The sequence below is a fragment of the Pelodiscus sinensis genome, chromosome 20 (assembly GCF_052426305.1).
Source record: "Pelodiscus sinensis isolate ZL-2025 chromosome 20, ASM5242630v1, whole genome shotgun sequence".
NCBI classification, from domain to species: Eukaryota; Metazoa; Chordata; order Testudines; family Trionychidae; genus Pelodiscus; species Pelodiscus sinensis.
The window spans coordinates 11,403,882-11,415,968 of NC_143071.1; the positions used below are offsets into that span (position 1 = coordinate 11,403,882).

Sequence of the window (12,087 nt, forward strand, 5' to 3'; positions counted from 1 at the left end):
GAATATCGCCGAGCCTCATTTGCATATCTAATGAGCCGCCATTTTGTGGAAGAGGCTCTTGCACCAGAAGAAGCTGTCTACACTGCCCCTTCTTGCACAAGAAAAACCCTCTTGCGCAATGCCATTATTCCTGAAAATAATCAGCGTAGCGGCATTGCGCAAGAGGGTTTTTCTTGTGCAAGAAGGGGCAGTGTAGACAGCTCCTTCTGGCGCAAGATCCTCTTTTGCAAAAATGGCAGCTCATTAGATATGCAAGTGAGGCTCAGTGATATTCCATGCTTAGCCTCATTTGCATACTCCCGGCGCAAGATCACGCCAGCGTAGACATAGCCTTGGTGTGTGGGTTACATACTTCCCCTAGATGAGGAAGCGCATCCCAAACTTCAGAGACCCAGTTGAGATCCTGGATGAGCCCCCATTTCTAACCACCACCAGGTGGATTTGAACCTGGGCTCTCTGAAACAGACTATAGGATCCTCTACCCTCTGAGCTAAAAGCCAGCTAGCTCCTAGTCCATGCTGTAGAGGTCTCTTAATCTTAACTGTAGCTGTAGTCTATGTACCACTTGCATTGTTCAGTGACCACACTAGGACTGCGTCTACACTGGCGCGATCTTGCGCAAAAGTGGCCGCTCTTGCGCAAAAGCTTGCTTCCTCGCTCCACTGGCCACATGTTCTTGCGCAAGTAAACCGATGTTTTAATGTATGAAATCAGTGCTTCTTGCGCCAGAACTCTGATGCTCCTGCTCGGGAATAAGCCCTTTTGCGCAACTGTTCTTGTGCAAGAGGCCAGTGTAGACAGGCAACATGAATTTCTTGCGCAAGAAAGCCCAATGGTCAAAATGTCCATCAGAGCTTTCTTGCGCAAGAGAGTGTCTACACTGGCAAGGATGCTCTTGCGCAAAAGCACATGCCAGTGTAGACGCTCTCTTGCGCTAAAGAGTTTTTGCGCAAGATCACGCCAGTGTAGATGTAGCCTCTGTGTGTGGGTTACACTAGGTGCCCTAAAGGGAATAAAGAGAACAGGTAACCATCAAGGGATCCATCCCCTAGAGTGGGGCATGAGTGGGGCCTAGACCTTGATCAGGTCCTTTTCCCAGAGGTGGTTTTTTGTTCCAGATACACTAGACTCCCTCCTGTTCTTCAGGATAAGCAAAGAGGCAGTTTTTCAGAGTATCTGCAGCAGTTTAGGTCAGAAATAACATTGCCCCTTAAATCAAGGGAAGTAAACAAAGTATTGGAGCCAGAGATGTTTGTTTGGCTGCAATTGTTCTCCAAGGGACAGATCTTGGACCTGGGACAGGACTCTGTAGAGATGGATGGAAGATGAGCCACCCTCTGGCCCTGACTTCCCCAGCAGCAGCTGCTCGTCTTTGCCTTGCCACGCTGAGGAGCTGGCTAGTGTCTGCACAGCTGCCCTTATTCTTCCCCACTGTCCACAATCTGTTCCTCCACCCCAGGCCCAGAGAGCCCCTACAGCACCGTGCTCCTCCTCCCCTTGCCTGGGCAGCAGGAATGTGGCCATTCTCCTTTGCTCGGGGCGGGATCTAGCCCTGGTTGCAGAACCTTCCATTTAAAAGAAGGTTGTTTAAAAAGTTTAAGGAAGAGAGACGAAGCTGCTACAAAGTCGTGAACACTGTGTATGCTTTTTATATAAACTAGCCAACTTCCCCGGCAGTGCCCACGTCCTTCAGGATAGGACCTTGGGGATGTGGGAGGGTGCAGGACGCTGGGAGCCATAGGCTAGTTCTCTCCCCCACATCCACCCCCGCAGTCTGCCTGGGGCATGTTTTTTCCTCTCTCTCCGCCAAGCCACCTTGGGTTTGGGGTTGGGGAGCTACTTGCTGGCAGGCAAGATGGCGGAGCCCCAGCCCTGCTGTCCACTCCCGTGGTGGTACGGCTTCCCCCAGCGGAGACTCTGCAGGAGAGCTTTCCCCTGCAGACTCACTGCCCCTCAGTGGCCACTCTCAGTATCGTGTCTCGCCTCTCTGTGCCCCTCCCTTTGCATGTTATGGAAAACAGTCCCATTCCCGGGGCTTCCGGGTCTCCTGGCACAACCAAACCCTGTTACTTTAAGGGAGGAGAAGAGGATGCTGCATACCAAATGTGGGCCCTGGGTCTTTCCATTTAGGAGGAGTTCTTGAACAAATGACTCTCAGACAAACTAGATAGATAGATGGCTAGATGACCTAGTCATTTGCCGAGTCGCCATTCGTCACATCTACATTAAAGTTGGGGTTTTCTAAGCAGTCTGCTGGAGATAGGTGGCCAGATGTGCCAATAGGGTCTAACTTCCTTGACTCCTTTGACAATCCCACCACTTACTACATTTAAGACTCTGGGGGCAGCTCGGCATCTGGTGTACCACTGTTCTGTCCCAGAGAGTCAAGCTGAGCTGAGACAAACTACAGTAGCTGAGAATCTGGAGGCAAAACTGGGAGTTAGGAGGCCTTAGGCTGAGTCTGCTACTGAGCTACTGTTAGACCTCAGAGAAGTCATTTCTCCCTCTGTGCCTCTGTTTCCCTTCTTATTCCTCAGCTATTTCTTTGGGAGTAGGGGCCAGTCACTAGCATAGACTCATAGAACACTAGAAGTGGAAGGGACCTCAAAAGTTCATCAAGGCTAGTCCCCTGCCCTCATGGCAGGTCCAAGCACAGTCTAGATCACCCCTGACAAATGTCTGTCTACCCTGTTCTTAAATATCTCTAATGATAGAGGTTCCGCTGCCTTCCAAGGCAATTTAATCCAGTGCTTAACCCTGACAGTTAGGAAGTGTTTCCTAATGTCCAACCTAAAAATCCTGTGCTGCAATTTAAGCCCGTTGCTTCTTGTCCTATTATCAGACGTTAAAGAGAATAATTTTTCCCTCCTCCTTGTGACACTCTTTTAGGCACATGAAAGCTGCTATCATGTCAAGTAAAAAATCAAAAAGGTGTCATGTAAAAAGTGGAAACTAGGACAAATTACAAAGGATGAATATACGCAAACAATACAGGCATGCAGGGCAAGATTAGAAAGGCAAAGGCAATAAGTTGCCTAGGGAGGTTGGGGAATCGCCATCTCTGGATATATTTAAGAGCAGGTTAGACAAAGATCTATCAGGGATGGTCTGGACGGTATTGGGTCCTGCCATGAGGGCAAGGGACTGGACTCGATGACCTCTCGAGGTCCCTTCAAGTTAAAAATTGTTCTATGATTCTATGTCCCCTCTCAGTCTTCTCTTTTCCAAATTAAACACACCCAGTTTTGTCAGTCTTCCCTCAGAGGTCATGTTCTCTAGATCTTTAATCATTTTTATTGCTCTTTTCTGGACCTTTTCCAATTTGTCCATATCTTTCTTGAAATGTGATGTGCGCAGTACCTCTCTCAAAGTGAGCTCTTGCCCTCAGCTCATACCAGTAGATGCTAACACAATAAAATGCTTGCTAACCCAGCCCTAACGGTGCAGAATGCTCAATCGCCCCCTATCCTCACCCAGAAAAAGCTTAGGGATCAGGTGGAGGGGTAGAGAATCTGTCTTCACATTTCTGGACCCCACCCAACTTCCTGTCCCTTCTGTTCCCACATAGAAGAATTGTATTTACATTTTAAAAACCCTCTAAACTGTCAAATGCAGCTCGCTAGGGATGTAAAGTTCAGAGACCCACACCTGCCTTCCCAACGCATACAAAATTCTCACTCTGGCTTTAAAACAATCACAACCAAGGAAACAAGCTGACACATTTAATTTTATTCTGGAAGATGAGACCTGATATAGCAGGTAGTTGCATTTTTCTTATTCTCTGGTAGCTGCCTACAGACAGTTTTTAAATAATTCTCCCTTTGCACCTTCAGAGAAATAATCGGTTTGCTTCTGAATTAATAAGGGGTCATCATAAGCCCTTCTAGCATCTTTGGAAGCTTCTGAGCTAACTTTTTCCTTACCATTATGGGCCTGATTTCCAGGGACGCCATTGAGGATTTTGCCATTGGCTTTGACGGGAGGGGAGTTGGTTCTTTGTGCACAGTGCTAGTGAAAGAACAATGTTCACGATAAAAAGTGATGTAAAGGGTGTGGCGCTTGCTATGGGCCTTGTCACTGTAGTGTCTGTGTGTTTTTCAAACAATAATGAATGTGCTGTGCTTTGTTTTCATCTTCCCCTCTACAGTACAGTGCAGGATGGCTTAGGGTGTGTCTACACTGCACTGTACTGTAGAGGGGAGGATGAAAACAAAGCGACACAAATTGAGCTACAGCAATTGCGTATCTTATTTCGAAATAGCTTATTTCGAAATAGGGAGCATCTACACAGCACTTAGTTTGAAATAGAGCACTCTTCCTCCAACTTCCCTTACTCCTCGTACGATGAGGGTTCCAGGAGTTGGAGTAAGAAGTCCTCCAGCTTGACAGTATTTTGACACGATTTCGAAATAACTGCCTGCTGTATAGATGCAGACTAAGTTATTTCGGAATAGCGCTAGTTCTTTCGAAATAGTGTTGCAGTGTAGATGTACCCTGATTAGATGTTGCCAATCACACAGTGAACCAGCCTTTCTTTCTTTAATATATGTGCAGTGCCCTGATCACCACTGGAGGGGAAAGCAGCCAACTCCGGCTAAAGCATCTCCTTGTTTTGCTGTCTGGATCAACCAAACCACGTAGGATAATTAAACACCTTCTGCAGCTTTCCACATCCTGTCTCCCACCTTTCCCTTCCGTTCCTGCAATTGGTAGCATGTGGGCAGACTGCTGTGCCGATCCCTTCTGAAATCAGCAAGTTCTGTGTGGGCACAGTGGTCCGTCTGGGCGCAGTCAATTGCAGGCATGGGGAGTTACGTGGTAACTACTTCAGGCTATGGTATTTTTGCTCTCTCTTTCTCTCTCTCTCTTTCTCTCTCTCACAAACACTTTTCACAATAACTTGAACCAGGCTTTTTAAATCTGTTATAAATCTATAAGTAGCAAAGGACCATACTAGCAGAACACATTTTGACTTCACTCATGAAAAAGAATAAGTGGTTCTTGATATTGTTTAAACATAAATGAAGGCTAAATAAAAAAAATGATTGTACTTCGTAATCATGCTGTACCAAATGCCAGTGTACGTATGTGTCTGTTTACCTGTCAATATCCCTCAAAAGCATTTGCATTTTCCATACAAATAATGTCAGCATATATATATTTCCCTTTTGCATCAAGCTATTGTGCACTCCTACAATGTTGCTATATAGAATACAGTTGGTCAAATACTGATAAAAGTAGTGATCTAGTTGTGTACTAGAAAGACAATGTGTGGGAGGGAATGTTTCCTATAAGCTGAGTGCTAGGGCAATCCCTCAGTAGAGATTCAAATGCCACCCAGCTGATTAGCAGAGTGCCCACAGCTAGGTTTTTTGTTTCTATTGGTGGTGCATGCACATGCCTTAGTGCGCATGAACATTTATTCTGCACATGGATGGAAAAGATTAGCAGGACCATTGGGGGAGGTAATATTTTTTTATTGGACCAAGCACTGTTGATAAAGGAGATAAGCTTCCAGCCTCCACAAAACTCTGCTATCATTGTGGAGTGGTGGCGCCCAAAACTATGGCTCTTGCATCAAAAGAAGTTGGGCCAATAAAATATATGACCTCCCGTGCCTTGTTCGTCTTATATCCTGGGACTAACATGGCTACTACAATGCTAGAAATCAATAATAGATTAAACTAACAGGACTTTATTCAATAAATATCTTAATCAGCAGTTATTGTTCAGCCCCTGGGGAGTTTATGTGCATGAAATAAAAATGGCATTGTTATCAGATAAATCATTTGAAGAGAAGCCCAATAAAGTCTATAGGAAGAACTCCATTCGTGTCACCGAGTTTTGGATCAGGCCTATAAAATATGTCCCGAATAACTTTTTTAACTTTATCAGGGCCTCTTGTCAGCACCTCCCAATAGGATTGCAAAGGAGTTTAGTCCCAGAGCCCCAATGTGATCAGTAGCATCGCTGCATGAATTACAACACATCTGCTGCCTCAGAACATCACCCATGGCCAGTAACAATGTCACCGACACAAGTCGGGACAAATTGTATGGAGAGGATATTGGAGAGCAGCTCAAAAGATGCTTGAGGAACCAATGCTGGCTCTGAATGGGACTTGGAAGTGGGATTGGGATGTCTTAGAAAATTGTGCTCTATTGTGTGTGTTGTACATGTCATACAGGTTGACCTTCTCTAGTCCAGAACCCTTGGGATCTGACCGGTGCCGAGCCAGAGAATTTGCCAAACCACAGGAGGTCAAAATTGTCTAGCAGCATTACCAACACTTCCACAGCTTCCTGGGTTCTTAGAAGACATTTAGAGGTAAATTAGAGCTAAATAACAGCACAGAACACTGAAAGCCAGGACTAGTGGCTGTAAACAAACTTTATGGGACCACGGGAAACTTGGCCACAACCATGATAAGTGGACATCTGGCTCACTAAAATCATGCTGGACCACGGATATTGCCAGACCAGAGAGTGCTGGAGTAGAGAGGTCCAACTTGTATATGCCATGCATATTGTGCTTGCATGTAGGCATGGGGGTGGGTGTTTCCAGGTAAAGTAAGGTCATTAACTGGGGCTCCTGCAACACATATAGGAGCTGTGCAGACTCGATCACTATGAGCCTCATCCAAAGCCCACTGAAATCAATATTCAGACTCTCCTGTAGTCTGGTGAACTTTGGACGAATCCTTACCTTCTCTTCAATGGGCACTGCCGGCTTGGTCCATTTGAAAAATATTTTTTCTTACTACTGTTTTACTGAAAAAAAGAAAAACCCTCAGGAACTTGCAACTCAAACCTGTTTCCTTACCAACTACCCTCTGCCTCCTCTGTGCGCGCTGTCTGGCATATTAATGTGAGAGCTCTCTTCTGTGCTCACTCCACAGATTGGTACGCTGGCAGAGCTGGATTAAGGCACAAAATAAGCAAGCTATATTTTAGGGTCTCAGATTATGAGGGGCCTCTATATACAAAAATTACTAGTTTTTCATTGCAGCCTCACCTATCTACCGGTATATAGGCAAATATACAACTTTATTCTTTCTATTTTCATTGTCCTTTCAGTTAGAATAATGCACATTTTTGGTAATGCTATGGGGCCTTTTAAACTTGGCGTAGTTTAGGACATCCTCATGCCTTAATCCAGCCCTATATGCTGGTTTGTTATTATACGATTGCTCATAAATACTGACTTGCTTTCACAACACTACTTTGGAGGGGCAGGGAAAAAACATAAAACAATTGCCCTGAAAAAGCCCCTTTATTGTTCCTCCCAATCCATGCGTCACATGGACTTTGCAAACATGAAACTATAGGGGGCGCCAAAGAAGGGTAGATCAAATGTTGTGTCAGCCATTTTAACAGGGTCCCTTTAAAACTGTGAGTGCCGCCTTTGCAATATAATCATCTTGGTGCTCTAATTGGCAGGGTTTCGATGGTTCAGAATGGGTCCTGATCAGGGGGGTGAGCGCTAATCACTGGAGCAAGCTGAAAAAGCAAGTCAATGGATGACCAAAAATATCACCATTGACTGAAGTGAGCAGGTCAGGCGGGGCTAGTATATGGTATTTTTCATCAATGGCAATTGTGTTACCTTGTAACAGTGACCTAGGGTGAAATCTGGCCCTATTGAACTTAATGGTAAACTCATTTTATAGATGGGGAAGACGAAGTAGAGAAGCTAAATGATTTTCTCAAGGCCAGAGGGGGAATCATTATCAGGACCTGGATTAGACTTCCAGAGGAGGTCAGTGATATGCTAAGAACACAAGACCATGCCTCTCTCTAACCACACAGTCAATGAGAATTTACTATGATCAGAAACCCATGTGCATGCATAAGATATTAAGTCTTTTAAATCTACATACTGATCTATCAATGCACTCATAACCCTTATCAGTGTAGTCTCTGAATACTTCCAGTGAGACAAAAAGGGTTCTACAATTGTGTGTGCTATCTTGTTTTTTCCGTCAGCATAGATCTTCTTGAGCTTGTAAACTCATTACTGTGCCGAATGCACCTTTATCTAAGTCTGCGAGGTGCAGGGTAGATTGTCACCATTGTATGCAGATTTGATAGTAACAATAACATGAGCCATTAACCTTCCTGATTGTGAGTTTGTGTATTCTTGTCTCATCTCCACAAGGAGTGTTTCTTTCCAAGTCCTGAGTGCCAGCAAAAAGAAAAGAGACCAACTATTCCAACTCCAAGTTGTATTGCATACTGCCCTTGGGGAGGAGAGCCCTGTTTAAAATACTTCCAGATCTTGGCTATCACAGATGACTATATTTGGATTATGGGGCAGTAATCTGAGAAACACGTGGCACAAAGCTGTGAACATCAGCAGTTTGCTACTGATAAACAGTTTCACATCTCTAGAGGTAGAGTGAACCCAGCAGCAACCTTGTAAACAGCAACAGATTTCAGTGGGATAAAGCCAGGATTGAGAAATCACTGAGTCCAAATCTAGTCCTGCTTTTCTATGGTCGCCCTACGTGAATGAACCTGTATCAACCATCCTGTTTGATCTTGCTGGTAATTAGTCATTGCAGTATCCCCTTCATTCTCCAATCAGGGTTGTTTGCCTTGTGGAGTTAAAAAAGCCATGAAGCTGTCTCCATGCTCCTGAAGCTATTTGACCAAGTGTCTGAAATCAGGAGCAGCATAAATGGGAGGGGGAGAATCCTCTTTTCATTTTTTGGTGTGGGATAATATGGGATTTTCCCATCCAATCATCAAGATGCAGCATATGTCCTCCATCTTACTGCTGATCTGTTTAGAACGTTGTGCATTTTGAAAGTGAATGGTGCCATATTGTCTGTTGGAGAGTGTCATCTTTCCCTGAATAATTGTGGCTATTTCTCCCCTTGCCCCACCAACCTCTGAGACATAAATCAATGCTACAGCAAGTGGAGTCATGACAATGGAATGATCTCCAGTTCCAGGTGAACCCTGATACCTGACGTATGAGAAGAGCATCCACATGCTGAGAATTCCTTGCTAATTTAAGTTGCTAGTTCATCAAAAACATCCTCCCAAACATGCACAGGATGTATTAAGTTATGGTGTGGTAAGCGATCAGCTTGTCACATTGACATTTCAGTTCCTTGCCAGAAGGTACTGAACCTAGTTATCTCTCTCAAGAAATTAGATCTGTAAGTGTCACACTGCAATAAATTAGTGTAACTGGAAACCTCTCTCCAGGCGCACGAACATCTGAGGACAACTGAGAATTGCTGCTCTCCAAAGAGTGGTATATAAATACATTCTGGACAGAGGAGAGAGGGGCCTGAGTCTAAAACCATCAAAGCCGAATATGGGAGAGATGTGGAGGATTAATCAGCAGAGCTTTATTTTGCAGTTTGAGTTGTTCTCTGTTACCAGCTGGTACAGGTAGAATGAGAAGGAGTCATTCACATGTTGTTCAAAAATTGTGGCTGATGATAATTTGTGAGGCTATAAAAGGTTCTGATTTAACTGCAGCTCTGGTAGTTCACGGTGCGACCTTCGAAGCTCCTGCAAACTAAGCACCAGACTTCCTGCTTGATTTAGGGAACCTCCAAGATTCCATACTGCTGCTAATAGAAGAAGGGTTTGCAACTCAATAGGTGGCACTCTTCTTGCCCAACAAGGTGCTAGGAGACTATGCTGATGGAGATGCTGCTCTCGGGATGAGATGTAGAATAAAAATCAAGGGCCTGTGATCCAGTAATAGAGTTCCAGACTATGAGTCAGAAGATCTGAGATTTTTTCCTAGCCCTGCCATTGACTCACTGTTTGATCCTGGACAAATCAATGAACCACTCTGTGCCTCAGTTTTCCCATCTGTAAGATGGGACTAATAGCCCCCATTTTTGCAAAGTGTTCTGAGATTTTCTAAGAAAGCCTCTAAGGGTATGTCTACACTACCCCGCTAGTTCGAACTAGTAGGGTAATGTAGGCATACCGCACTTGCAAATGAAGCCCGGGATTTGAATTTCCCGGGCTTCATTTGCATAAGCCGGGCACCGCCATTTTTAAATCCCGGCTAGTTCGAACCCCGTGCCGCGCGGCTACACGCGGCACGGGGTTCAAACTAGCCGGGATTTAAAAATGGCGGCGCCCGGCTTATGCAAATGAAGCCCGGGAAATTCAAATTCCGGGCTTCATTTGCAAGAGCGGTATGCCTACATTACCCCGCTAGTTTGAACTAGCGGGGTAGTGTAGACATACCCTCTGTTAGGTATTGAGTATTACAGGGAAATGCACTACAACAGCAACTTCCCTACCTTTGACGAAGTGGGTCTTTGCCCACGAAAGCTTATGCTCCTACACTTCAGTTAGTCTATAAGGTGCCACAGGACTCCTCGTCGCTTTTCCCTACCTTTGATATTCACATTCCCAAATCACATGATATGAGTGAAACACATCCAGCCTGACTTAATCAGCTTCATTAACACTGGTCCTGCAATTGACAGGTAACTTCTTTTGCTGTTATATATACTCTGGATTCTGTAATTTCCATTCCAACTCATCTGATGAAGTGGATTTTACCCACAAAAGCTCATGACCTAATAAATTTGTTAGTCTCAAAGGTGCCACAGGACTGCCACAGGGGTTTTTCTAAGACTAAAGATGCTGACCTCTCTATCCACGCTAAAATTCAACTAGCATCAAAGTTGTTGGGTGGGATGGGGTGGTGTGGTTGGAAAAAATGTGATGTGGACCCATTTTTCTTTGTTTTTAGTTTTTGGAAAGTTCACTTTTTTAGAAATTTTATTGAAAAATGTCATTGACATAGGACAAGACTGTTTACAAATTTGAGTCAAATTTGGCCTGTGGTTTCAACTGAAAAACAAAAACCTGGAAACAAACGTTTTAGAAATACTGAAACGGTTCACCTCAAAATGAATGTACCATTTTGACATTTCATTTTGAATCAACGTGTTCCAAATGAAATGTGAAAAAATGCTTCCTTCAGCCAGAACAACTCTTTCTTTTTCTTTTAATTTGTCAAGAAAACCAAAAACCAAAAAAATCAGTTTGGGTTGGAAATGAAGCAGTTTTTTCCCAAATGTTTTGGGAAACACTAAACCAAAAATAAAGCACCTAACTAACCAAAAAAATCAATTATTTCATTCAGTTCTACTTAGAAGCTAGTAAATGCAGGTGATTTGGTAATGTATTATACACCTTACGAAAGCCAACACAACCTTTAAATTGGCTCCCATACGAACTCTGCACTTGCATTCATGGGGCTTAAAATAGGAAGGACTGCTCCCCATGCCCATATGAAGAGCCCTTCCACAGCCAATGTAGAGCTACACAAGTCCTGTCAGCCCTTGGCGTAGGGACTGTGTTAGGGATGTACTGAGGTGTGTTGCACTACAGTTATTCTCTGCTCTGGGAAGTGGCATGTATGTTATAGCAGCCCCCAAGCCAGGGGCAAAGACCCAGAGAGCACATGAGTAAGCTGGCAATGGATAACAGCTTTGTTGAGAATTTATTGTGATGCAAGCAACTCGGAGCTAAAGAAAAGAACGCTCTACTGAAATATAGCTCCTCTTAGGGGCGAGGCCCGGGCACGTGCTCTGCACACAGCACTAGGTCTGGAGCTCCCTATCACAGATGCTGCCATCCTCTGTCGGCTCGGGCAAGTCCTTAGGGCTTGACGGTGATTTTTCAGCCCAGCCCTGAAGACGTGCACAAGCTGCGCCATCCTGGGATCCGTTGCGACTTGCAGACGCGTCTCTGAATCCGTTTCTCTCTGCATCCTCCTTGCTGAGAGAGGGGTGCTACAGTGATTTGCAGCTGCCCTATTGCGACACATACATGCTGGGCTGAGTGGAGTGTGAGGTGGCATCTGCACTGTGCCTGTTCTTGTCCTTCACTGCCCACTGTACATTCACCAGCACTGCGGGATTAACTGGACACTCCCAGACCCCATGGTCCAGCTCCCCTGCACAGAGATGCAAGGAGGAATTCTTACTCCTCCCATTTCTATGCATGGATAAGAAATCCAAGTGCAACCGAGCTCCGTGTGGAGAATACTTTCCTCCCAGAGTCGGGGTATGGATTGCTTGATCGATGCTTCCAA

General features: G+C 44.8%; 2 long non-coding RNA genes across 4 annotated transcripts in view; one reads left to right on the forward strand and one right to left on the reverse strand.

The window, feature by feature from the left end:
• LOC102461078 (uncharacterized) overlaps positions 1–9,892 on the forward strand; it is a 38,057-nt gene extending 28,165 nt beyond the window's left edge. Inside the window, exons 6-7 of one of the 3 annotated variants that reach the window (XR_012896890.2) lie at positions 4,555–6,327; positions 7,670–9,892. This is a non-coding gene — a long non-coding RNA (uncharacterized LOC102461078). Of the gene's footprint in view, positions 1–4,554 lie in introns of all 3 variants that reach the window. The other 2 variants (XR_016347530.1, XR_012896889.2) reach the window with 2 other exon arrangements.
• Positions 1–12,087, reverse strand: part of LOC112546137 (uncharacterized) — a 271,614-nt gene that overhangs the window by 161,698 nt on the left and 97,829 nt on the right. The window lies entirely within an intron of this gene.